Genomic DNA, 25,287 nt, shown 5'->3' on the forward strand with positions numbered 1-25,287 from the left:
TATGAGATAACATGAAAAGACCAAATTTAAGAGTTATCAGAATAGATGAAGGATCAGAGATACAATCCAAAGGAATGCACAATCTTTTCAATGATATCAGAAAATTTTCCAAACTTAAAGAATAGAATGGAAAGGAGAATCAAAATAAAAGAGGTTTTACAGGACCCCAAATGTACAAAGTTACAAAAGAACCACACCAAGGCATACATTATAACAAGAATGACTAACACAGAGAACAAAGATAAAATCTTAAATGTCAGGAGAGAAAAAAAATCAACTTTTCCTATTTCTTTTACCAAAACATTCTAATAAAATATTACACTCTGAATTAAAAACTTGTGGAGACTGCCAACAGCCTTTCTCCTATTGTCTTCTTTGCCAGAAAATATATAGTTCCACTATGAGGCTAAAAATGTCAAGAGACTTGTTTTCCCTTCTTTACTTGATCAATGAGTATCAAATGTCATTCTGGTCTGTTATTTCTCAAGGAAAGTTGATGGGAATTTTTCCTGTTATGTTTCTTCTTCCTAAAAAAGAAGCACAAGGAGAAGCCTCCACTGACTTCTTATATTTTAATAGGGTGCATGAAGATATGAACTTGGAGCTATGGCAGCCATTTTGTGATCATGAATGGAAACCTAATGGAACTGGAGAAAAGCCAACCAAAAGTCTTGATGTCTTTGAGCAGCTGAACACAATACTGGAATCACATGTCTTATTCTGTACTGGTAGTTATGTGGACAAAATAAAACCTTCAAATAAGCCACTCTTTGTTGAGCAGTGTATTATTACAGATAAAATAATTTAACTATTCATCCAATAGAGTAATTATAAGAATTCAATGAGAAAATTCACATGAAGTGCTTAAAAGAGTGCCTATTACAAAATGGATACTAGAAAGTTAGCTAATATTGCTAGTTTTAGTAAGTAGATACTTTAATGTCTGTCCAGAAATCTTCCCTTCTTTTAGTACTGTCAATCTCCACTCTGATCACATAGTCTGATTGAGAATTGCACTTCTAACTAGTCAAATTCTGGGGTCACACTCCTTATCCACGAGTGGAAATGAGCATCTATCTGATATACTCCATCACACTGGTTATATTTGTTAGTCCAGTAATTGACATATATATGGTCTGCCTCCAGAAACTCCAGGCATGCATGATTTTAGGCTCATGAGGAAAGCCTTCCTAAGAAGATAAAGCCAACACAAAAAAGGAAAACAGTAGAAAATTAAAAGAGCCTGATTACCTTCAAATCCCTAGTTCATTCTCCAGGTCCCATACCTGCTCTAGTTATTGCCTTGCTGGAGTGTAAATATAGAGCCCTCATTCTAGGAACTACCCAAGTATCTTCTTAACTGTTAGTGAGTTCCTGCCACTTGCTATCATAAGAATTCTGATGAACAAATTGTTCTCCACCTTATAAAGTCTCACTTACCTTTTATCAAGTGTCGGCTGTCAGTTGTATTCTTTCAACACATATCTGTTCAGCATCTCCAATATTTCAGGCACTATGATAAACACTACAGACACATAAGCAACCCTCAAGTTGCTTACACTCTTCAAAGACACTTCAAAATGATTGCCAAAGAGTATATTAAGCACTTGAAGCAGGTAAGAAGGCTATTTACTCTAGCCAAGGGCAGGGACCTGGAATCTAAGAAATAACTTAAGATGGAAAGACAACTGAGAGGACTCTGAAAAGACAAATAGAATTTAGCTACAGAGGTTTTCATCAAGGATGTGACTGTATTAGCTGTATGTAGAATCACAGGATTTAGTGACCATTTGGGCAAGGGACTGAAACAAAGTTTCATTTGAAAACTTAGGTTGACTCTTGATTTCATCATTAACTTGGGAAATGGGGAAAGAGGAGAGAAGTAGCTTGTAGAAGAAAAGAAGATAAATTATGGGCACAGTGAGTTTCAAGTACCTTTGAGACATTCAAGGGAGGTAGTAGGAACTTTGATATATGGCCTGGAACTAAATTTTATAAAAGCAGCTTGGCCTAGAATTATATATTAAAGACTTATCAGCATATAGATGACAACTGGAGCCATGAAAGTGAATGGCATTGTGAGAAGAGGATGTGGAGGACAGAAGAGGTCCAAAAATGGAACCCTGGGGAACATATCATGCCCTGAAAACCAATAGAGGAAATTTCAAGAAAAGAATGGTCAATAATTCAGAGAGAGAGAGAGAGAGTATAAAGTAAAAGCAGTACTAAAATATGTCCTTTGATTTTAGCAACAACCTTGACAACAGCAGGTTCAGTATGTAGCATATGATTATGTGGATTAAAGAAGGAATAAGAGATGTGCATGTGTGGATGGGACTATAAATTAATGTTACTTTTTTGAGAGGCTTAATTAGCAAGAGAAGGAAAAAGATCAGGTGGTAGTTAAAATTGTGTATCTGTGGTTTATTCGTTTAGTCCAGGAGAAGTACTAGAGCACGCTTATATGTTTAGAGGAAGATCCATTAAAGAGTATAAAAATAAGCAAAAGAAAAAAAAAGAATAAATAAAATCCTATCAGGAATCAGATTGAACTGGATGCAGCCTGGTCCCCAACCACCTCCTTCATGGTGCCTCTCCTTGTGCCCTCTGCCATTCACTCTGCTTCAAACACAGTGCTCCTTTGCTGTCCACAAACATGCCAAATTCACTCTCAATCTGAGATCATGTACAACCTCCTTCCTCTTCCTATAAAGCATTTCTCATAAGATCTGCCTTGCTTATTCCCTGAGTTCCTTCAAGTCTTTGTCCAAATGTCACCTCAGTATGGACTTCTGTGACCATTCTAGCATATAAAGTAACAATAACTCCCTCATTCCTAGCCCACTCTACCCCTTTTTAACGTGCTTTATATTTTTCCATAGCTCTTATCATATTCTGATGCATATACATCTATATGTTTGTTTATTTTCTTATTGTCTGCCTTCCTCTTCTCAAATATACACTCCAAAATAAAAGTTATATTTATTTATTTCTGACACCGTATTCCCAAGTTTCTAAAAAAGTGACTGGCATTCAGTAGGTAATCAGTTAAATGTTGGTTAAGTGAATGAATGAAATAAGGAAAAAAAAATGTATCAGTATACAAGAGATTATAAGTTAGTGAAGTTACAGAATGTCAGACAGAAAGAAAACAGAGACCCAAGAGCAGACTGCCAACAGTAAGAGATTCAAAGCAACGTCGAGATGAGGGTTATGGTTAGAATAAAGAACTCAGGTTTAAGATCTCAGAATGTATGCCACAATCCAGGAAGCGACCTGGGGAGTGGATACCTGAACCATGGTGAAGCAGAGGAGTTTAGAGAACCAGAAAGTTCTTACACTTAGATGTGGGATGGTGTTTTGGTCAGCTTTTTCACTGCTGTGACTAAAAGATCTGATCCAAACAAGTTTAGGAGAAAAAGTTTATTTAAGGGCTCATGGTTTCAGAGGTCTCAAATCCATTGACAGCTAGCCCCATTCCTCAGAGCTCAAGGTGAGGCAGGAACAACATGGAGAAGAGTGTGGCAGAGGGAAGCTGCTCACATGGTGATCAGGAAGCAGAGACGCCACTCTCCAGTTACAAAATATATACCCCAGAGCCCTGCCCCCAGTGAACCACTTCCTCTAGCCACACCCCACCTGCCTCCAGTTACCACTCATTTAATCCCCTTAGGAATTAATTCACTGATTAGATTAAAGATAGAGCCCAATCATTTCTCCCCAAATCTTCTTGCATTGGCTCACACGTGAGGTTTTGGGGAACACCACGTCTAAATCATAACAGATGGGTTGTGCTCATAGTGCTACTATCTAGAGGTGCTGGGTTTGTTGTCTTCATTCAGCAAATAATTGAACAACAGGATACAGAGGTAGCAAGCAAGCAGCAGGTATCTGAAGAGAAGGGCCACAGAGCCTGGAGTCTGGTGGGGAAAGTTTGGCTTGTTCTTTTTATGTCTCTGGCATTTCCTGTGTTCCTTATCTCCTCCCCTCTCCTTGCTCTCCTCACTATTATTGATCAGTGTCCCCTGTGTCCATGTGTCTATTTTAGTTTTTCTATTGGAGTCACCCACTTAGGGACACAAGTATGGACGTGTCTGTCTGATTGGATCCAAGAGCATTTTTGTCAACCAGGAAATTGATCTCATTAGAAGGCCCTCTCCATGTTCCTTTGTTGTGGTCCTTCCTTCCACCTCCTTACTCACCTTCTTGCCTTGGCTGCCTAAGCCCTTCTTTATCTCCCTCAACAAAAGTGGAATATTCCTGGGGTAATGACAAGAAACACTGTGTAAAAGCAAATAGTGAATGCCTACCATTCTTTAGCAGACTAGGTGTCTGTAGGCAATAAGTGGTGCTGGTAAGAGGTGAGGTAGAGAATAAGGCAGAGACGGGAGGTGACACCAGTCATATGGGACAAATTTAAAGCAAGGTGAGTTTGTTTGGCTTGGATTCTCCAGAAAAAGAGCTTTGGTGATACCAACCAGAGAACTGATGAGGTTCACAGTTTTTGACCACTATGAGCTACCTAAAACCTTTACTGTTTCAAATAAAAATAATGAGGCAATGTTTTGATGCCCTTATAAAATGGAGTCTAGAGGAATCTGGATGTAATGAAGAGTCTGATTACACTTTGTGAGGCTTGACTGCTGACAGCATTTAAGTCCACCTCTTCCCTTTTCCCTCTTTTGACTTTCATCTGAGCAAGCTGCTAAGTAAGCCTCAATGTTCCTTCCTTTGATACTGACAGGAGAGTCAAATCAAGCAAGCACTCACCCATGCTTAGATACACTAAGTCTTGCCTCACCCTCTAACCACAGTAAAGCCCCAAGTTATTCTCATTTTCTAGTTCTCAAAAGCTATTTGCTGACCAGTTTGAGAAGCCTGCCCTGTTCTCCAAAAAAACCTCATTATGTAAGTAATAAACCATTTTATACCCTGTGTGGCATGATCAGTCTCCACATTTGGTCCACATTTTGAGTGGGATCCATCCTGTTTCTGCAGTATGTCTACAAAACCCAGCTACAAAGGACTTCAACAAAGCCCTCTCTGATCTCAGCATGCAGAATTAGTCACTCCTTACCTTATGCTCTCATTTATGTTTATTTATATCTCTAGTGCTCACCACAGTCTAATATTTATTTTAATTGACTGTATATGTATCTATCACTATCATTAAGATTCTTGAGGACAAAAATTTTATCTTATTTATCTCTGTGTTCCTTGGAAATTTACATAAGAAATGCTTAATACATATTTGATTTATTGAATTTTTCAGAAGGTACAAGAACAAAGTGGCATTCCCTTGGGATATTTAAAGTTTCAGTTTTCATTGGAAGCTTTAAAAAAAATAGCCACCCTGAATGTACTCTGTCTCTCCTGGGTTCTCAGAGCTCAAATCATGTTATACAAACAGTAAAGCAAAATATAAAGATGACTCTTAAAAAATCAATTCCTTCCAAGCTGCTGCCAGTCCCCTTATGGAATTACTAAACAGAAGGTTTAGTCGAAGATCTCTGCAAGTTCATTCATTTTCTGTGAGAGCTTTGAGAATGCTCATAAACCCAGTTTTGAATGGGAACCCACCCATATGTTTTATGCTGTTTTTCAGGCAGTTAGCCTAATTAAGCCTCCTAGGCAGGTTAGAGTCCCCCTGTGAAAAGTAAATTGAGTTTAAATACAGAATTATCTCAAAATCTATGGGCTTTTGATTGATGCCCCAGTTAATTTTGACAGCTGAAGTGGCTTCCTGCTTCTCTCCACTTTAGGAAGATGAATAATTATGGAAATGACCTCATTAACTATTTGATACCAGTCATTGGAATTCATATATAGTTTATGCACAAACTTAAGACCAGGGAGACAAAAATAATCACTCCATTAGATTTTTGTCTTATTCCACTTAACTGTCATACCCATAGTAGTGCTAGAAATATGTGTTTCAAATAACGTAAGAGGAGATTAAGAAAAAAAACCTCCATTCAAGTAAATATGGCCCTTACCAATACCAGGACTTCCTACATGTCAATATTTTCTTTTCTCTAATCTCGGTTTGGCAATGGATTTCATCTCATTGCATATGCAGCCTCATATCATCTCAGTCTGGATAAGCAAGCATTTGATCACCAGAAGAGAATCTTTACTCTGAAGAAAAGGGTACATTAGGGACCATCAAAAAGAAAAAAAAATAACAAATAAATGCAACTCAGGGAATAAAAAAGTATCTTAGAATTCATTTCAAATAGTCAGAAAAAAAGAGTGGATTGAACTCAAAACCTAATCAAAACATTGCAATAGAAGTTATTATCAGTTCAACACTGCATGTCTTCTAGGTTGATCAAGGCCAAATTGCTAAAATTACTCCACATATCTTCACTCATTCTCTAGCCCTTTACAAAAGAAAAATTGCACTCATTTCATTTTTGCAAAAGGAAGTCATGAAAAATTGACAAGAATTCTCCCACATCATATATCATCTTTGTTTGCCTCATTTATGAAATAATATCAATGATAATACCTGCTAAGAGGGGTCCAAGGATGACCTTAACCTTAAGTGATTTTAGTGCGTAGAAAGGTACTTTTGCAAAAATTACTGAATCAATATTTGTTATTGTAACATGGATCTAGGCAGATTCTTTGTGTCATGGATTTAAGGAATTAAACTCACAAACACAAGGGTGAAACCAAAGTAATAGGATTTCTTTGAGTAAGAGAAAGAAAGAAAGCAGACCTCCAGAAGGGAAGGGTCTCAGAAGAGGGATGTCAATTGGTGTCTGTTGTCTATGGTTTTAAAAGGCGTATCTGATGGCTCAGCACAGATGATTGGTAGGGTAAGGGATGCCAGCATGAACCAATCAAGCTCTTCAAGCTCCAAGGTTGCTAAGCCAATCAGAAGTGCATAATTTCAATCCCTTATTTACATCATTAAGAGAACAGGTTCAACCTTGTTGTTTGACATGTCTGTGGGGGAGAAGAAACATTTCCAGTAGGGGTCTGCTTCTGGTCAGCCATTGCTAAGGGTAATGGAAAGGGTAACTAAAGAAGGGCTACGGTAGTTAAAGCTGTGAGGAACAGAAATGGTATTATAAGATGGAGTCACTGTGGTGAAGCTGTCAGGAAGTAGCAAATTGCAGCATGTTTTTCAGACCTGATGTCTCCTTTCAGGTTGGCATGATGTCCTCCCCTCCTGTCCTTCTCCAAGGCCCTTATCCTGGCTACCTATGGGAGATCTATCTTCTTGCCTCATTATGTAAAACAAACACCAGGCAGATTTGTCCACTGGATGCCTGAATTCTTGGAAGTATAACTGGGAGTAAAGGAAAATATTTTGAAGTAGAATTTTAAAGTTTTGGACCCTTTTAAACCTCATCTAACAGCAAAAAAAAAGATACATACATATATATGGATATATTATATATTACATATAAATTTATATTACATATATTATTACTTATTATATTTATATTACATATAAATTTTTATATATAGATAAATATATATTCATACATAGATATGCTCATAAGGAAATTGTTAGAAATTTAGGAGCAGTACTGATGGCTGAACAGCAAAATCAAGCCACCTCCCACAGTCATGACTTTTGGGTCTACCATCTATGTTGAAGAACCCAGGAGTACAGTGCCCTCTCCCCCTACTCTGACAAATAGTATTCATATGTTTTCAGTACTGTTGGTTGATTGTTATCAGCCCAAGAACCATTTTTCTAGATGATCCAATACTTTTATTAAGAGACTCTCCTTAAAAAAGGTAATGGGAGAGAGAATATCTCTGTTTTCAATGTAAATTACAGGATTAGAGAGAAACTAACATAAGCATTGTGAAACAACTGTGTTGAACTGGAATTGTATTGTATTTAAGATCTTACTCAACTTGTAGAATGCCTTTCCTTATGTAAAACAGAGTAGTTCTAAGATATACCGGTGAGGATAGTGTTTCCACAAAAATATTTAACTTGCTTTAGGCAACAGTACAAGAATTCATAAAAGTAGTAGAATTATGCTTTAGTGAACCATACAGAACAACAAAATTGCTTCATCACATTAGAGTTTCACTAAAGCAGAGAAATACAACATCTACTATGCAGAAAGGGATGCGGTTCTGGAGTTTGGATTGTTAGTTTCTCTGTTTTGTTTGTGTTAAAATATATGAGACAAACTTCCCCAGTCCCATCTTTTCTCCCTGCCACTATATGCAATTCAGAAATTCTTTTGAATTCAATACTTTTATGGGACTAGTAATAAGAAATCACAATGTTCAGTCTCTGTAAACTTTTCAGGGTTCAAGACTCAATCACATTGCTTACCTAAATCCATATTCCTGAGTTTTTTTCTTTTTTAATATTTATTTTTTTAGTTTTAGGTGGACACAATATCTTTATATTGCATACATGTGGTGCTGAGGATCGAACCCAGTGCCTCATGCATGGTAGGTGAGCGCTCTACCACTGAGCCACAATCCCAGCCCTCCTGGGTCTTTTCTTAAATTCCTCCACCAATGACTAAAATATTTCATTGTAGACCAAGATACTCATCTCTCTGGGCTTCAGTTTCCTCATATAGAAAAGAAGGTATTATATTATGAAATAACCTTTATGATACTGTACAACTTAAGTAGCTTGTGATTCTAGTACCACATTAAGGATACAAAAGGCATATACTAATAGTTTGGATCTGAAATGTCCCCCCAAGGCCCACGTATTGAAAGCTTGGTCCCCAGCCTATGGCCCTATTGAAGGAGATGTAAAAATCCTGGCCCCATCTCCTCTCTCTCTCTCTCTCTCTCTCTCTCTCTCTCTCTCTCTCTCTCTATCTCTCTATCTCCCTCCTTCCCTCCCTCTCTCTCCCATTCTCTGCTTTCCAGCCACCATGAGGTGAATAGGCTGCCTCCACCACAAACCTCCCAACCCACCATGATATATTGTGCTTCCCAAAGCAACAAGACCAAGTAACCACAAGCAGAAGCTATGAGCCAAGATAAAACTTTTCTTTCATTAGGTTGATTACCTCCCACAATGATAGATAGCTAATAGCATATCATATCCAAAACAGTCAAAAATAAATTTAAACTTGTTAAACAAAGAATCTGGTTATTCTCAAGTATTCCAATTTTGATTATCATTCATGGATCACTCAGTGTTAAAACCTCAGAGTCATAGTTGGTTTCTTATCTGATTAATTCTAAGGCCACAATGCCACTCAAATACCACTTCTCTCTTTCCCATATTCTTTAGAGAAGTTGAACCTTCATTATCTTTTCTGAACTGGTGAAATAGTCTCCTCTCTGACCTGCCTGCTAGCACTTTCTTTAACCTCCAAGCTGTCATCCCCAAAATCAATGTCACCTTCCTGACATGGGTTTGATGAAACCATTTTGATTACAAATGTCTCTTTGTGTCCTTCAGAAAGAAGTTCATATTCCTTACCCTGGCATGAAAGGTGTTCAAAAATATAAACCTAAGCTGGTATCTTTATTTCTGCCTACTCTCCATCCCATACAGCCTTACCATTCCCAAAGCAGTGAGATGATGTATTACCAACCTCTCCATGTAACTGTGAGGCTCAAATAAGACAATGTATGCAACAGCAGCTTAGAGAAACACTTAATGCAGAAAGAGTTAATTAGTGTTCCTGGTTGTTAAATTTACTCTCAGTATGCCCTCTGCTTTCCTTGCATTGGCTGTTCCTGGAGAAACACTTTTCACAGAATTTCTACCAAATCAAACCCAAGTCGTCTCTTAGATCCAATCCAAATGCCTCTTCCTTTGTGAAATCTTACTCAAGATGTGTCAAAATCAACGCCCCCCAGCACTGTATCCCACAGAATCTCCCTTAAAAATCTGTGTATCACTTTTCACTGTGCCCCAGACTATAGACAGTTCATTTTTTTCATTTAATGAATAGATTTAGAATGCCTACTGTATGGCCAACATTGTCAAGTTTTGACACAAATGATTAAATGACAAAAAGTATATTCTCTGCTTTCATCCAACTTGCATTCTAATTGGAAGAGATGGATAATAATAATAATAATACATAGTACCTCAGGTGTTATAAAAAGTCCAGGGCAGAGGCAGGAGGACCTGTTCTAAGTTCTCAATCTCCTCTTCCACATTGGAAGTGTCTTGTGTCCTGAGACCATCTCTTTCTCCTTCTCTACTCCTTATCACTTAATTCTGTATTTGGCATTGTGAACTATGAATTTGAATTTGGTTGAACTTGACTTCATTAGTGAAAACAACATGGTAAGCAAAATCCTTCAAATTTTGTCCTAGTTGCCTCCTCTGAAAGGGACATTACCAGTATTTACTTTCTTGTTATTCAGTAAATAAAATGATATTTATATAAAATACTACCAAGTAGGAGACAACAAACAGGCTCTATCTAATGCCATTATTGTTGTTTTTAAGAAATGTTTTCATAAGTCTTGCATTAATTGACTCTCTTATGAAACATAACCTTGTGAAAACTTTCATTTTAAAGACTATTTTTAAAAAGTTTAATAGAATTCAGTAAAATATTGTTACTCTGGGCCACCTGTAGAGATATGTAAATGGTCTTGTTACACCAAACCAGACATTTTTATTCATTAAGAGCAGGTTTTACTCAGAAAATACTTAAGCTTGTCTAATAGATTTTAAGACAACAAAAGATCAAAAAATTACTTTTTGGATGAGCAATTTAAAAAATAATAACCAAGTTCAGAAGTAGCTAGAGATATTCACATAAATAGTAATAGAAAAATCATCAGGTGCATCCCAGGGGTTGTGATAAAGGGAACTTAAAAAAAAATCTTTAAAATCTTTTAGTCCAGCCTTTTATTTTACAAATTAGACCCACAGAGGAGGAATGATGTGCCAAATATATCACAAAGAGCTGGCAGAGCAAGCACCAAGCTACGACTTCCAGCAGATCCCTTCAAAGAAGAGGGAAAATACTGTGCTTTCTCTGCCTTCTGACTAGAAAGGGATCTATTGCCTCACAAAGGAAGATGATTTCAGTCCACCATGCTGTAAGACTTTTCTGAAGTACACACATGCGTGCTTCCATAGTTTTCTGCCTCCGGGTAAATATGTGACATTAAGGAATGGTTTTATGTTTCTTACCCAAGTGACCTGTTTGGGTGTTTAAAGGTTTCCTTGAACTTCACTCCTACATGGCAAACCTGACAACCATCATCCTGATGAACCCTCTCTGTAATAACCCATTACAGGTTAATCAACCTTAAATATTCTTTATTGTGTAGCATTACTAGTGACTGCCTCCCAAAAGACCAAAAAATCAGCACTAAAGTGTGTCGGCTTTTTTCCCCACATAATAGAGTCTTAAAGAGGAGCAGGGACTCAAATGGAGTTCAATGTGGACACTGAATCACAGATGAAAGAATCCAATCAAATGCTAACAAAAGAAAAACGTCCTAACAGAAGGGTAAGCAACAACCTGCATAAAACACCATAACCACCCTGACAACAGAGCTCTCACACCTACTCTGGGGAAATTCAACACCCCATTAGAGGGGCAGGAAGCAGACATCCTGAAGGAAAACTCTAACCAGCCAAGACAAATTGATGCGACATTTTCAGAATCATCACTGCACACATGACACCCGAGACATTTATACTCCTTCCTCTTCTAAGTTGTTTGGGAGTTTTATAATGAGGAAATATGAGAAATCACAAAAGTCATAAGTCTCACTCGCATATAGCTGTAAGGAGAATAAAATAAGGCCACTTCATAAAATTCCTCCTTTATGATATTTCCTTTTCTGAAATACAAAAAAAAAAAAAAACCTCTTCAAAAATATTAGTTTGGCAAAGGTTAATTTGCATTATCGTTGCTCCAAGTAAAATGACGGTTATTTTATGCTAACAATATTAAGAAAAATTATAAGCTAAAACAGTAATACTGGTCATAATAATATTGGTAATCACATCGTCTCAGCATCCACACTGCCACCACCCAGTCCTGGCCACCATCTTTATTTACCTCGTATTCTAAAAATGATTCCTACCTGCTCTCCCAGGTTCCAAACTTTCCCCGCTGCTGGATTGAGTTCTGAAGTGTAAATGAGATTCTTTCCTGCTTTCTTTGCAATGGCTCCTCCTTCCTCTTGGAAGAAAAGTTAACATTTCTACCCTGAGCCATAAGGCCCTGACTTGTCCCTGCCTGTCCCTGTCATGCCCACCCTTCTCCCCTTGCTCACTTTTCTCCTGACACTTGGATTGTCACTAATCTTTAATATACAGAGCTCCTTCACATTTCAGAGCCTTTGCCCTTCCCACTGCATCTGCCTAGACCTTCTCCCAGGTCTTTGCATGTTTCTCTAATCCTCCTTATTCCCTTCTATGACCTTTCCCCTGCACCCAATCTTCCATCTCAGCCTCCCTATCTTCCCAACCTCACCCTGGCTTCACCTTCCTACCTGTTACCTCCCCATTGCACTCATCACCATCCGACATTGTTTTATGTATGCTCTGGTTCCTTTGTTTATCACCTGTCTTCCCTCACTTTAATGTAAGCACCAAGCAGCAGGGACTCATCTTATTTACCTAACACTATCTCTCCAAAGTCTAGAATAATGTCTGGCACATAATTGACAGTCTGTAAATAGTTACAGAATGAGTAGGAATAGTAATTTAGTATCTACCATGCACTGGCTAATTTATAGTGTTTCTTTAAATATTTACTTTTTAGTTATAGGTGGACACAATATCTTTATTTTATTTTTATGCGGTGCTGAGGATCACATGCAGTGCCTCATGCATGCTAGGTGAGTGCTCTACCTCTGAGCCACAACCCCAGCCCTGATTTATAGTATTTTTAATACTAAGCACACACATACACAAAAATGCATAAATCCCATCAGATAAACATTCTCATTTTCTTATATAAGAAGAAAAGTGTTCATAGAGGTTGAGTAAATTTCCCCAAAGTAGTATAGAAAATAAGTGACTGAGCCAATATTGAAATCCAAAGAACTTAAGGCTCTATTTTCTTTTTATTGTAAAACACAATGTTTAAATATATTAAAGTTAAAACCAGGTATGGTGGCACACACCTATAATCCCAGTGGCTTGGTGGGCTGAGGCAGGAGGATCAGGAATTCAAAACCAGCCTCAGCAATCACGAGGCAGTAAGCAATTCAGTGAGACCCTGCTTCAAAATAACATACATAATAGGGTTGTGGGTGTGGCTCAGTGGTTAAGTGGCCCTGAGTTAAATCCCTAGTACAAAAAAAAAATGTTAAAAATAATAGTTGAAAATAATATTTCTCAAGTACTAGAAACTTTTATAAAGTACTATGTATTAGATCAATTAATTTTTATGACAACCACCAATACTGGTGCTTAATCTCATCTTGTACATAAGAAAGCTAAGGCTCAGAGAGGGTAAGTAACTTATCCAGGTAACCAAGCCAGTATGTAGAAAATGTGAGATTCAAGACCAGGCCATCTGGATTTAGAATCTGTGTTTCTAAATCCTATGGATTACAAGTAAGATCAGATGAGTCCTTTATTTTTAAAGTGAGATAGGTAAAATACAAATGATGTCAATACCCCCCAGAAAAATCACACTGCAACATTCCTGCAGAAGCATCATTGTCCTCCCCGCCACCACCACCACCACTGCTGTCTCCTAAGGTGTCTCAGAACCCAGAATACAAAGAAGACCTGGGAACCACCCAGAGGAGGCTGCAGGCTATCATGCTGGTGACCAAAAAGTTAGGAATAATAGGCAGTATTTTGTAAAGCATTTCAATCTATAATTTACATAGCATTTTGATAGAAATATCCCCAACTAATTTTAACAAAGGAATTTATTTTATATAAAGTCATGCCAACCAAACTATTTTATAACAAATTATTTTGAACCAAATTATTTTATGATAACCACTGGTAGCTGGTTTTCATACCTACTTTCAAGATGAGGAAACCTAGATCTAGGAAGACTCAAACCTATATCATTTGTTCAAAACCAAACAGAAATGAAGGGGGAAGTTTTCCACAGAGTCAATACATTGGCCTGAGGCTACTATCTTTAGGCTCCTGCCTTCAAGATTCACCCTTGCCTAGCATCTGGGAACTTGGTTTTTAGAACATAGGTTAAGTGGTAAAATCTGACTGTTGAAAATATATGAATCTTTTTTTATGGTGAACATCCACTTTCTGTCTGATGTTGAGAGCCACAGCCGAAGGGGCCCCAGCAAACTTCCAGCTGCCAGCAAACTTCCAGCTGCGGCTGATGATTGGCTCACAGTGGCCCCAGCAACATCTAGCTGATTAGCTCCTCTGCCTGATGCTCATTGGGCTGTTTCCCTGCCCTTTCAGACCACGGAGCTGCTCATTGGGGGACTTTTTTGGCTCCGCCCACATGACCCAGCCAATCAGCCTCAAGAGCAGGAGGATTGTGGGAGGTGGAGAGAAGCTTGTGTGGGAGAGAGAGGCTTGTGGAAAGCCGGTGGTGGCAGTTGAGGCTCTGAGGGTTTTTCCTGAGAGGCTGTTTTGTTTGGCGTGTGTGGTTCTAAAAATAAAGTTAGTTTCTTTTTACAAGTGGCTCCTGATTGTGCCCAGCCAGACTGCGGCAGTCTGAGAACTTAGAATTTTGATGGGTACAGGTGCCTTTGTGATCAACCCCAGGTGAAAACTTCGACCTTGAGTCACAGTCTTACCTAAGCAGATTCATTGCACACATGTGAATTCATTTTAACTATTACTGCAAAAGTGTTGTACGCACCGATCTCACAGGAAGGACAGGGCATAGGAAACCTACGCATGGACTCTCCAGATTCTGCCTGAGAAATGTACTTTTTTCCCTTACTGATCTGGCAGTGTATCCTTACTGTGCTTCTGTAATAAATCTTGACTGTGTGTGTTCTACTGAAATCTGTGAATCCCTCTAGCAACTCACAATATGCAGGTGGCCTTTGGAGTCCTTGAGACATTAAAATGAGAGGAACCATTGACAGCAGAGTGAAGGCACCTCTGTAGATACTCAGGAGCCAAGAAATTCACTGGGTTTACATCTGATCTGATAATTCACACCCAAAGTTGGAAGATAGCACCTCTGGTATAGAAGTCACTGATATTAATAGTAGGGTTGTGCCTCTAATAATTGTCAACAGTTAATTCACGATCAGGCAAAAAAAAAAAAAGGAGAGAGGCTACCTGAGCAATTGAAGTATAAACCCCCAAATTTTCCAAGTGAGTTAAAATTATAGTAGAGAATTTGGCTTTTCTTGGACACAACTCTGCATACTGATTAGCAGCCCAAAGAGGCAAATTTATTCAAATCTACCTCCCTAAAACAAATGCCATCTTCTCCGTGGGAGTAAAATGGTGTGGAACTATATATAGGGTACACCATTTAAAATTCCTTTTTCAGGAAAATTCCTCTCCACACTCCTTTGCATTAGCTGTATTTGTATCCTGGGTAGCAGCTGAACCTCATTTCAAAAGAGATGGCTCACTAATCCCTTGGGCCTTGTTGTGATCCCATGTTGTATAATCTATGAATGAATCGTGCAACCTATACAAACACTATACAGTTTGTTGCAAAATCTCTTAATAGATGTCTACTTCGTGGTAAACTCTTTCGTCCACAGCATGTCAGCTTTCTTTTAACACTAGCCCCATATCAAGTTTTTCAGAAAAAAAAAACTGATGTTCTCACACACAGAGAAGACTCAGACTCATATACACATATGTGCATACACATAAGACACATATTAGAGGAGATTTGGAACCAAAAATCACTTAACTAGAATTGGCACCCCTTTCTCAAGTGGCCAAGAAACATCCAATTAGAGTGGAAATGGTGATTCTTATGTAAAAAACCTGGTAGCCCAATGCTCCCATCACTATATTTATTTATTTTTTTAAATTTTTTATTGTTGGTTGTTCAAAACATTACAAATTTCTTGACATATCATATTCCACACTTTGATTCAAGTGGGTTATGAACTCCCACCTTCACCCCATACACAGATTGCAGAATCACATCAGTTACACATCCATTGATTTACATATTGCCATACTAGTGTCTGTTGTGCTCCCATCACTATATTTATAAGGCACGGTTAAACTCAACAGGGGAAATATATTTCCATATAGTAGAGTACTAATTTTTCTTTGGGGAAAATAAAATGGTTGCCCAGGTTGAAAAAGTATGCTGTGTCCTTAGGTAGATGGGAAAAAGTGATGGTGATTGAAGATTGCATCATTGCCTGCACCATGGGAGCTTGTTTTGGTCCCAGGGTTGCTTATGCAACTTCTCCACTCCACCTTTGGAGTCATTAAATTCTGATGGAAAAAGGAGAATCGAAGTCCTATATTTACAAACCACTAAAATATTCAGAAAAATATGTAACCTTCTCCTTCAGAGAACTGAAACTTCCTGAAAGATGGCAAGGCACCCAATGCCATGCATCTGACAACAGTACTTCTAGGGAAAGGAGGGAGCACAGAGAAGAGATGGAGATCTGGAGGTCGAAACACACAGGACATCATAGGCTCATGTTTTTGTTAAAGGGAAATGTTTAAAGTGCCTCCTTCCCATCACAAGTCTCCAGCGCCATGTGGTGGGTCAGGAAGTGTGTTCCAAAGAAAGGCTAAGTACTTCCCAATCACCTTGGGAAAAACTGTAGGTGAGGAGGGGAAGTCTTTTTTACTGAGGTTCGTAAGTGGCATCATAATAGCATAAATCTCCTATGGCAACCAGGACCCCGCCTGCAACATGAAAAACAATTAGATAAGTCTGCCCAGACTGGAAGTTTCTAGAAGTCAAAGAGCATATTTTTCTTCTTTAATGTGCCATTTTTTACCCCAGGAAGGTATCAGCTTAACAATGTATTTCTGAATGAATGAAACAGAGTTGATATCTTTATCTAAAATGCTGCCATATCTACCTCTATTTGAGCCTGTTAAAAATGTATACTTGTAGCTGGGTGTGGTGACGCATGCCTGCAATCCTAACTGCTTGGGATGCTGAAGAGACAGGATTGCAAGTTCAAAGCCAGCCTCAGCAATTTAACAAGACCCTGTTTCAAAAATAAGAAAAATAATAAAAAGGGCTGAGAATGTGGCTCAGTGCATACGCAACCCTGGGACCAAAACAAACAAACAAAAAAGAACTGTATACATGTTGTGAATCCTTGACAAAGTTTTTCTTAATTCCTCTGTCTACATCAATTCTCTGCCTCCTAAGAATACTCATTGTGTTCCATTATCTTGGTAGTGATTATCTATATAAGTGTGAAATAAAGACATCTGTTATTTTATTTTATTCTTTTCTTTTTCCCCATCCCACACCATCCCTGAACCCCATGTACTATAAAGTCCTTGAAGGTCATATACATCTTTATGGCCCTTTGTTTGTTCTGGTATAAGGCATAGTATCTTAGTAATCAGGAGTTCAGATTATTTTAATTTGATTTTATACTCATATAAAATGGTCTGCAGGTTATTTTCTCCTGTGTATACCTCTCATATGCCATAATTATCTTTAAATAATATCACAATATTCATCCCCCATTTTCTTGTGTGAAACAAATCGTTATTGCCATATTTATTAGGCATAATTGCATAGTGGTACCCTAATACTGTACATATTTCTATTCCTTGCCACTAGCAACTGAAATATCTTCATTTATGAACATTTTATTGTTTTTAGAAAGACCTACTTCTCCCATCCTGAGCTGGGTAGATATGCTCATTTTATAATTTCACCTGATGTTGTACATCAGGTTGAACTGGATACACTCAGTGGGAATCCTGAGGATAAAGGTTGCCTCACTGGATGACTCGTTAATCCTCATCGGTCAAAACACTTCTGACTTCTCATTTGTAAAATGAGATTTTTAAAACTTTCATCATTATTTATTAAGCATCCACTATTCCCTGGGAACCTAATAAAAGAGACTGAATTCAAAGAGCTTAAAAATAAGGCATCCAGTTGCAATAAGGGGACATGGTAGGAACTCTCACCCAGGGTCACTCCATTTCCAGTGCTTTACATATTAAGAGGTACCAATTTTATATCAGCTCAGATGCACAATTTGTAAGAAGGCCAGCAAATGATTCTAAGAGAGATTGTATCTTGGTGACAGAAAAAGTATCAGGATTAGAGGCTCCACAGCTGGATCAGTCCAATAAGAAAAAGAAAGGCAAGATTAATGATTAATTCAGAGTATTAAAAAGTTTTGCAGGAAGAATAAGCTTTCTTTTTTGTAGAGATATGAAGAAGTTGCCTACATCAAGACAAACACTCTGAACACTTCCTGTTTTCCCTATAAGAAGGAAATGTTTATTTTATACACCAAGTACCATAACCATCAACTCTTTATTTGAGTCACAAAATTCCACCTAAAACGAATCATGACCAGACTTCCAAGCAGGCATATTTAAAAACAAATCCTAATTTCTCACTCCAGACAATGAGGCAGATTCTTTTTACCCTTAGCTTCCTTATGTTCAAACAAGTCAAAGAGTAGTAAGTAACTATATTTACAAAATGAATTCATCAAAAAAAGAAAATAAATGAGAGTGGATTTTTATCTTTGGCCCTATTCTTCTTATCTCTTTCCATTTATCTTAGTGGGATAGTTTTTATTTTCCCTTGCTATAGAATTAGTTAAATTAAACACAGAATAATTGTTTTCATGTAATCAACCCCATAGGTTTAAACATCAAATAATTCTAATAAGTATCCATGGTAAAATCATGTTTTTGAATATAGAGTTCTTTTTTCAGTCTCTTTTTTAACTTAACAGCTTAAAGAAGTATCGATTATTTTTATTATTTCTACCCTATTTGTTGCATAGTAATAGAAAGTAGAGCCCAAGGGAAATTTCATGATCATATAATCCAATTCACTAATTTTACAGTTCAGTAAAAATAAATAAATAAAGACATTTAATAACAGGGCAAGTCCCATGATCCTAAACCTGACATTATTGCCCCTTTGTTCCATCTCCTCCCTACCACAAAGCGTTCCTGAGGGGAAACTTCACCTTGTTCTCAACTGCCATTAAGAATGCACCTTCCAAAGACTACTCTGACAAGAAACCTCATATAAATCATGTCTGAACCATTTGAAATGTGCTAATAGATCTTGACTTCGAAAGTTTACCTCTGAAGTCCACACTTTATATTCAAAAGTGTTTCTTACGTAAAAACGTTTCTTATTAAAAATTAATTAATTCCAATGATCAAAATTCAACTCCCAAGAATTTTAAAACACACTTGTCCAAGAAATTTAACTTAGGTAAATGACTTCCTACTAATTATACCTTAAATACATCTGAGTGTTTATAAAAATACATAAATAAATAAAATTTCAGCTAAAACTCCAGGGAAGTATTGCTGTTTGCAAAACATAGCTTCAGAAGGAATGTTAATTTTCTATTTTGTCAAATATAATTTGCAGCTCTGCATAAATGAATTTTCCAATTGCAACAGAAAGTCTAGATTTCTGATTTCCTTAATCGAAATTCATCATATATGGAGAAAACAGTAAAAAGGAGATCTTTTTAAAAGATGCGGTTGTATTCTGTTCTTACAATATTTTTTCTCAAAATAAAACATCTTGTGTCAAATTTAAAAATAAGCACTAACATTTAAAAACATTGTTTCAATGTTGAGTGGTGAAATAATGCTCCAGAAAGAAATAAACTAAAAAGTATAACAAAAGTAAATTAGAGTGAATGTTAAAAACTAGAAAAAGTTGCTATAAGTGATAGAAATGTTTCCTTCCTTACTATTGTTTCTGATTAGTTTTTGAGTCAATGGAAAAATAATCCCATTATTAAATGTTATATAATAACAGATGTATTTATTTATGAAAATGGCATTTCAACTGGAATTATAAGATTAATTAGCTTTGATATCATAGATTATTTGCGTATGTTAAATTTAAGTTCATAAATCTCTACAAAAACAAATCTGAACATTTAAAAAATTTAAGCCTCTTGAAATAAAAATCTATGCCTATCATATTTATTATTAGTTTTAGAATTTAGTACCAGAATTTAGTACACAGAGATTGCTTGATAAAAATGCCTCAATGTGTGTGAAAGTATGAATACTTTCTGTATCATCAGAATCCTCATTAAAACAGCAAATATATTGAGGCCAGTTTAAGCAGAAATTAGATTTATTAGATGACATCAGATAACCCCAGAGTTCCCATGAGAACCCAAGTGCCACAGTTCTGTAGCCAGAAATAATTTTCAAAACAGAGCGGGACTATTCTAGGACAGTCCTTTGCCACTGCCACTGAGCACAGACACTGTGGCTTGCCCTGCTGACACTGCATTGCACTGGTCCCTGAACTTGTACCTTAAATCTTTCTTGCTATTCTTTGCCAATGAAGTCAATATGTGGCGCTCACATTCTACTTTCTAACTTCTTCCCCTTGCATAATCTTTAAGCACATCATTTGCTTCGTAGGAGAGGTTTTATCAAACAATTCCTTCCTGAAGATGACATGTTTCTGTTCTTCCAACTTCTACTTTCTCACCAGCAATTGATCAACTATTAAACTGATACATAAATTTAGGTTTTTATTACATTAGCACTCCAATTTTAGTCATAAATTCCTGTATAGTAGTGAAATGCAAGGTTCTCATTTCCTAGTGACCACATCCATGTAAAATTCCCTTTGCTGGAGCATGGAGAGACCTGTAATGTTCCTTAACAAATAGAAAGTGTCAAAGGGGATGGAGTGTCTCTCTCTTGATTTTGTTACATTATATAGTAAAATGTAAAATCTAAGCAAACTAGAGACACCCTTCTGCTTACCTTGAGGAAGGAAACAGACATGTGTGAACAATCTATAGAGAGGGTCACATGACAGGGAATTGCTGGTGCTCTCTGGAATCTGAGACCAGCCTTCAGTTGACAACTGGTTAAAAACTGAGACCCTCCATCATACAATCACAAAGAAATAAACCACTGATAACCTTAATGCTATTGGAAGAAGATTATTCCCCATTCATGCTTCCAAATAAAAAGGAACCCCATTGATACCTTGATTGAAACCTTGTAAAACAGTGAACTGAACTGTCCCTAACATCTTACCCCATGAAAGCTCTGAAATAATAAATGTGTTATTTTAAGCTCTAAATTTGTGACAACTGAGTACACAATAATAAACACTAATCCATCTTCTTAATACAATTCAATTTTATGACCCTTATTTATTTTTTGCATACTTTTATCACTTTTTTATTTGAAACTTTTTGTTTTGGTAATTTTAAACACACAGAAAAATCACAAGAAAATCTAATATACCTTTTATTCACATTCGTCAATTGTTCATATCTTGCCCATTTGCTATATTGTTTATTTTCTTACCTATGTGTGTATGAGTTTTCTTCTGAGTGTTTGAGAATAAATTGAAAAATGTTTGTTTATCCTTACTAAATACTTCAGTGTGTATTTCTCCCTCTCAAGAAATGGCACTTTGTTGCCTTCTAGTTCAATTATTTAAAAAAGGTGATTTATGTTTAGTTTCCTAATCTATAGTTCATAGTGAAATATAATTGTACCAATAAAGTGCTGTTTTAGTCAGCTTTTCCATAGCTGTGACCAAAACACTTAACCACAACAACTTAGAGAAGGGAAAGTTTACTAGGGGCTCCCAGTTTCAGAGGTCTCAGACCACAGACAATGACTCCATTGCTCTGGGCCCAAGTGAGGCAGCACATCATGGGATAAGGAAAGTGGCTCCCCTTATGGCAACAGGGGAGCAGAGAGGGTGAAGGTGGGAGTCCCTCACTCCACCCTCCCGCAGAAAAGATGCATCCTTCCAGGGCACTACCCCACCTGCCTACAGTTACCACCCAGTCATTCAAACTAGGATGGACTGATTAGGTTACAGCTCTCATAATCTAATCACTTCACTACGCATATTCCTGCATTTATGGAAGTTTTGGGGGGTCACCTCACATTCAAACTATAGGAAGTCCTTTGAAGCTAATTTCTTTGTTCTAGGATTCAGATTATACTCATGTCATTTCAATTTTGTTTCCTTTATTCCAGAATTGTTTCTTAGACTGTCTCTGTCATTCTTGACCTGACATTCCTAAGCATACAATCAGGGTTTATTTGAGTTTCTTCATGACTGGATTCAACATATTCATGATGGGCAGGGACACCACAGAGATGATGCTGTGTCTTTCCGGTGGCACTATTCAGGAAGCAGATGAAGTCTGCACTGGGGGTGTTTCTGGCATTGGAGTTCAGTGAACCATAATGTTATGAGCATACTTACACAAGTCTTTTTGTCACTGTTGTATTTCTCTTATGTAACTACCTAGGCTTATTGCTTTTGGTCATAGGAGATATATATACATATCTTTAACCAGACAAAACCCCTGAAAACCTTTTTTAAAGGTTCCTTCTATTGTATACAATTCACTTCCTCACCTTCTATTAGTTTCATCTGTCCATGTACTGTTCAACTGTCTTCGTTGTCTTTTTAAAAATTTTTTAAAATTTATATATGACGGCAGAATGCATTACAATTCTTATTTCACATATAAAGCACAATTTTTCATATCTCTGGTTGTGTACAAAGTATATTCACACCAATTTGTGTCTTCATACCTGTATTTTGGATAATAATGATCATCACATTCCACCATCATTAATAACCCTATGCTCCTCCCTTTCTCTCCAACCCCTCTGCCCTATCTGGAGTTTGTCTATTCCTCCCATGCTCCCCCTCTCTACCCCACTATGAATCAGCCTCCTTATATCAGAGAAAACATTTGGCATTTGGTTTTTTGGGATTGGCTAACTTCACTTAGCATTATCTTCTTTAACTCCATCCATTTACCTGCAAATGATTTTATTCTCTTTTATTGCTGAGTAATATTCCATTGTGTATATATGCCACATTTTTTTATTCATTCATCTACTGAAGGACATCTAGATTGGTTCCACAGTTTAGCTATTGTGAATTGTGCTTCTATAAACATTGATGTGGCTGTGTTCCTACAGAATAGATGACACAGAGACTAACCCACAAAACTACAGTTATCTTATATTAGACAAAGGTGCCAAGAACATGCATTGGAGAAAAGATAGCCTCTTCAACAAATGGTGCTAGGAAAGCTGGAAATCCATATGCAACAAAATGAAATTAAACCCCTATCTCTCAACATGCACAAAATTCAACTCAAAATGGATCAAGGACTTAGGAATAAAACCAGAGATCCTGTGTATAATAGAAGAAAAAATAGGCCCTAATCTCCATCATGCGGGATTAGGCCCTTAATAAGATTCCTATAGTGCAACAATTAAAATAAAAAATGGGATGGACTCAAACTAAAAAGTTTCTTCTCAGCAAAAGAAACAATCAATGAGGTGAACAGAGAGCCTACATCTTGGGAGCAAATCCTTACCCCTCACACATCAGATAGAGCACTAGTCACTAGGGTATATAAAGAATTCAAAAAGCTAAGCACCAAAAAAAATAATAATAATAACCCAATCAATAAATGGACCAAGGACCTGAACAGATATTTCTCAGAAGATGATATACAATCAGTCAACAAATATATGAAAAAATGTTCTTCATCACTAGCAATTAGAGAAATGCAAATCAAAACTGCGCTAAGATTTCATCTCACTCCAGTCAGAATGACAGCTATTATGAAGACAAACAACAATAAGTGTTGGTGAGAATGTGGGGGAAAATATACACTCATACATTGCTGGTGGGACTGCAAATTGGTGCAGCCAATATGGAAAGCAGTATGGAGATTCCTTGGAAAATTGGGAATGGAACCACCATTTGACCCAGCTATCCCTCTACTCATCTATACCCTAAGGTCTTTGTTGTATTTTTAACATTAACCATTTTGGTAGGTTGGTAGTGTCACTTTACTTTCATTTTTAAAATTCATTCTAATAAGTTATATAGCAGAATGCCCTTCAATTCATTGTACACAAATGAAGCACAATTTTTCACTTCTCTGGTTGTACACAAAGTAGGGTCACACCATTGGTGCAATCATACATGTACATAGGGAAATGACTTTACTTTCATTTTAAATTGTGAGCCCTACACCTGGTGATGTTGAGCACTTTTTTCATGTGCTTATTGGCTATTTGTGTATCTTCCTTTGTAAGCTATCAATTCAAGTCATTTTCTCACTTTTTCATTGCATTTTTGTTATTGAATTGTGGGAAATCTTCATATCTTCTGGATAAAAATTCTTCATCACATACATGGTTTACAAATAATTTCTCCAAATCTATGATTTTTCTATTCATCTTATTACCAATCACTTTATAAAAAGTTTTTAATTTTGCTAAAGTCCAATTTATCCACTTTTCTTTATGCTGATTACTTCATTTGTTTTTTATAAACTTTTATGAGAAGCATATATGTTTTTCCTAGACATCTTAAATTAGTTCCTAAATTAATAAGAATATAAATGATTTTAATAACATGTTTGCAATTTGAAATTATTACATTCCATTTCACCTTTTCTTTATTCTTTTCCAATCCAATATTTCTTGCCTGGAGACTCTAGAGGATATTTCATAATATCTGGAGACATTTTTGTTTGTCATAACTGGAGGAAAGAGTGCTGTTAGCATGAAGTAGTAGAGGCTAGGGACTTTGCTAAACATTCACACAGGCAATCTCCTACAACAAACAATTGCCCCTCCAGTCAAGTACAGTGCCCATGCCTTTAACTCCAGCTAATTGGAAGGTTGAGGCAAGATGATAGAAAGTTCAAGGGCAGCCTAGGTAACTTAGGGAAACAAGGAACAAAAACAAAAAGGCTGCATATGTATCTCAGAGGCAAAACAATTTCCCAGCATCCACAGATGCACAAGGCTCTGGTTCAATTCCCAGTAACCACCCACCCCCCCCCACCAAAAAAAAAATCCCTCCCAAAATGTCAGTTGTGGCAAGGTTGAGAAACCCTTTTTTAATGTCCAATCTGAACTGGAGGAAGGAAGCAACACTATTTATATCTTGGTTTCATTAACTTATAACTGAGATCTTTACATGTTTGAGCCAATGGAAATTAAATAGCATGACTCATCTGCAAGTGCCTAGGTTAATCTGAAATCCCTGAGACTTCCTTCATCACAGAAATCTAAACCAGTGCTTTTTGTGGCTGAAGAAACAAAAATGAGAGCAGATTTGCCTCGTATAGAAGGAGTCCCATTAGTAAAGGGTTACTGCTCAAGCTAAATTAAAACAAATCAGTGACATTTTTCTCCCCATTATGTGCACAAATCTCCCATAAAAATCAATG

At 37.0% G+C, this 25,287-nt stretch overlaps 1 pseudogene; it reads left to right on the forward strand.

Annotated features, from left to right (window-relative positions):
- Positions 1 to 1,580: 1,580 nt before the first annotated feature.
- The window catches only part of LOC107149538, a 60,283-nt pseudogene continuing 36,576 nt past the window's right edge, over positions 1,581 to 25,287 (forward strand).

This window comes from Marmota marmota, unplaced genomic scaffold, assembly GCF_001458135.2.
Source record: "Marmota marmota marmota unplaced genomic scaffold, marMar, whole genome shotgun sequence".
Classification (NCBI taxonomy): Eukaryota; Metazoa; Chordata; class Mammalia; order Rodentia; family Sciuridae; genus Marmota; species Marmota marmota.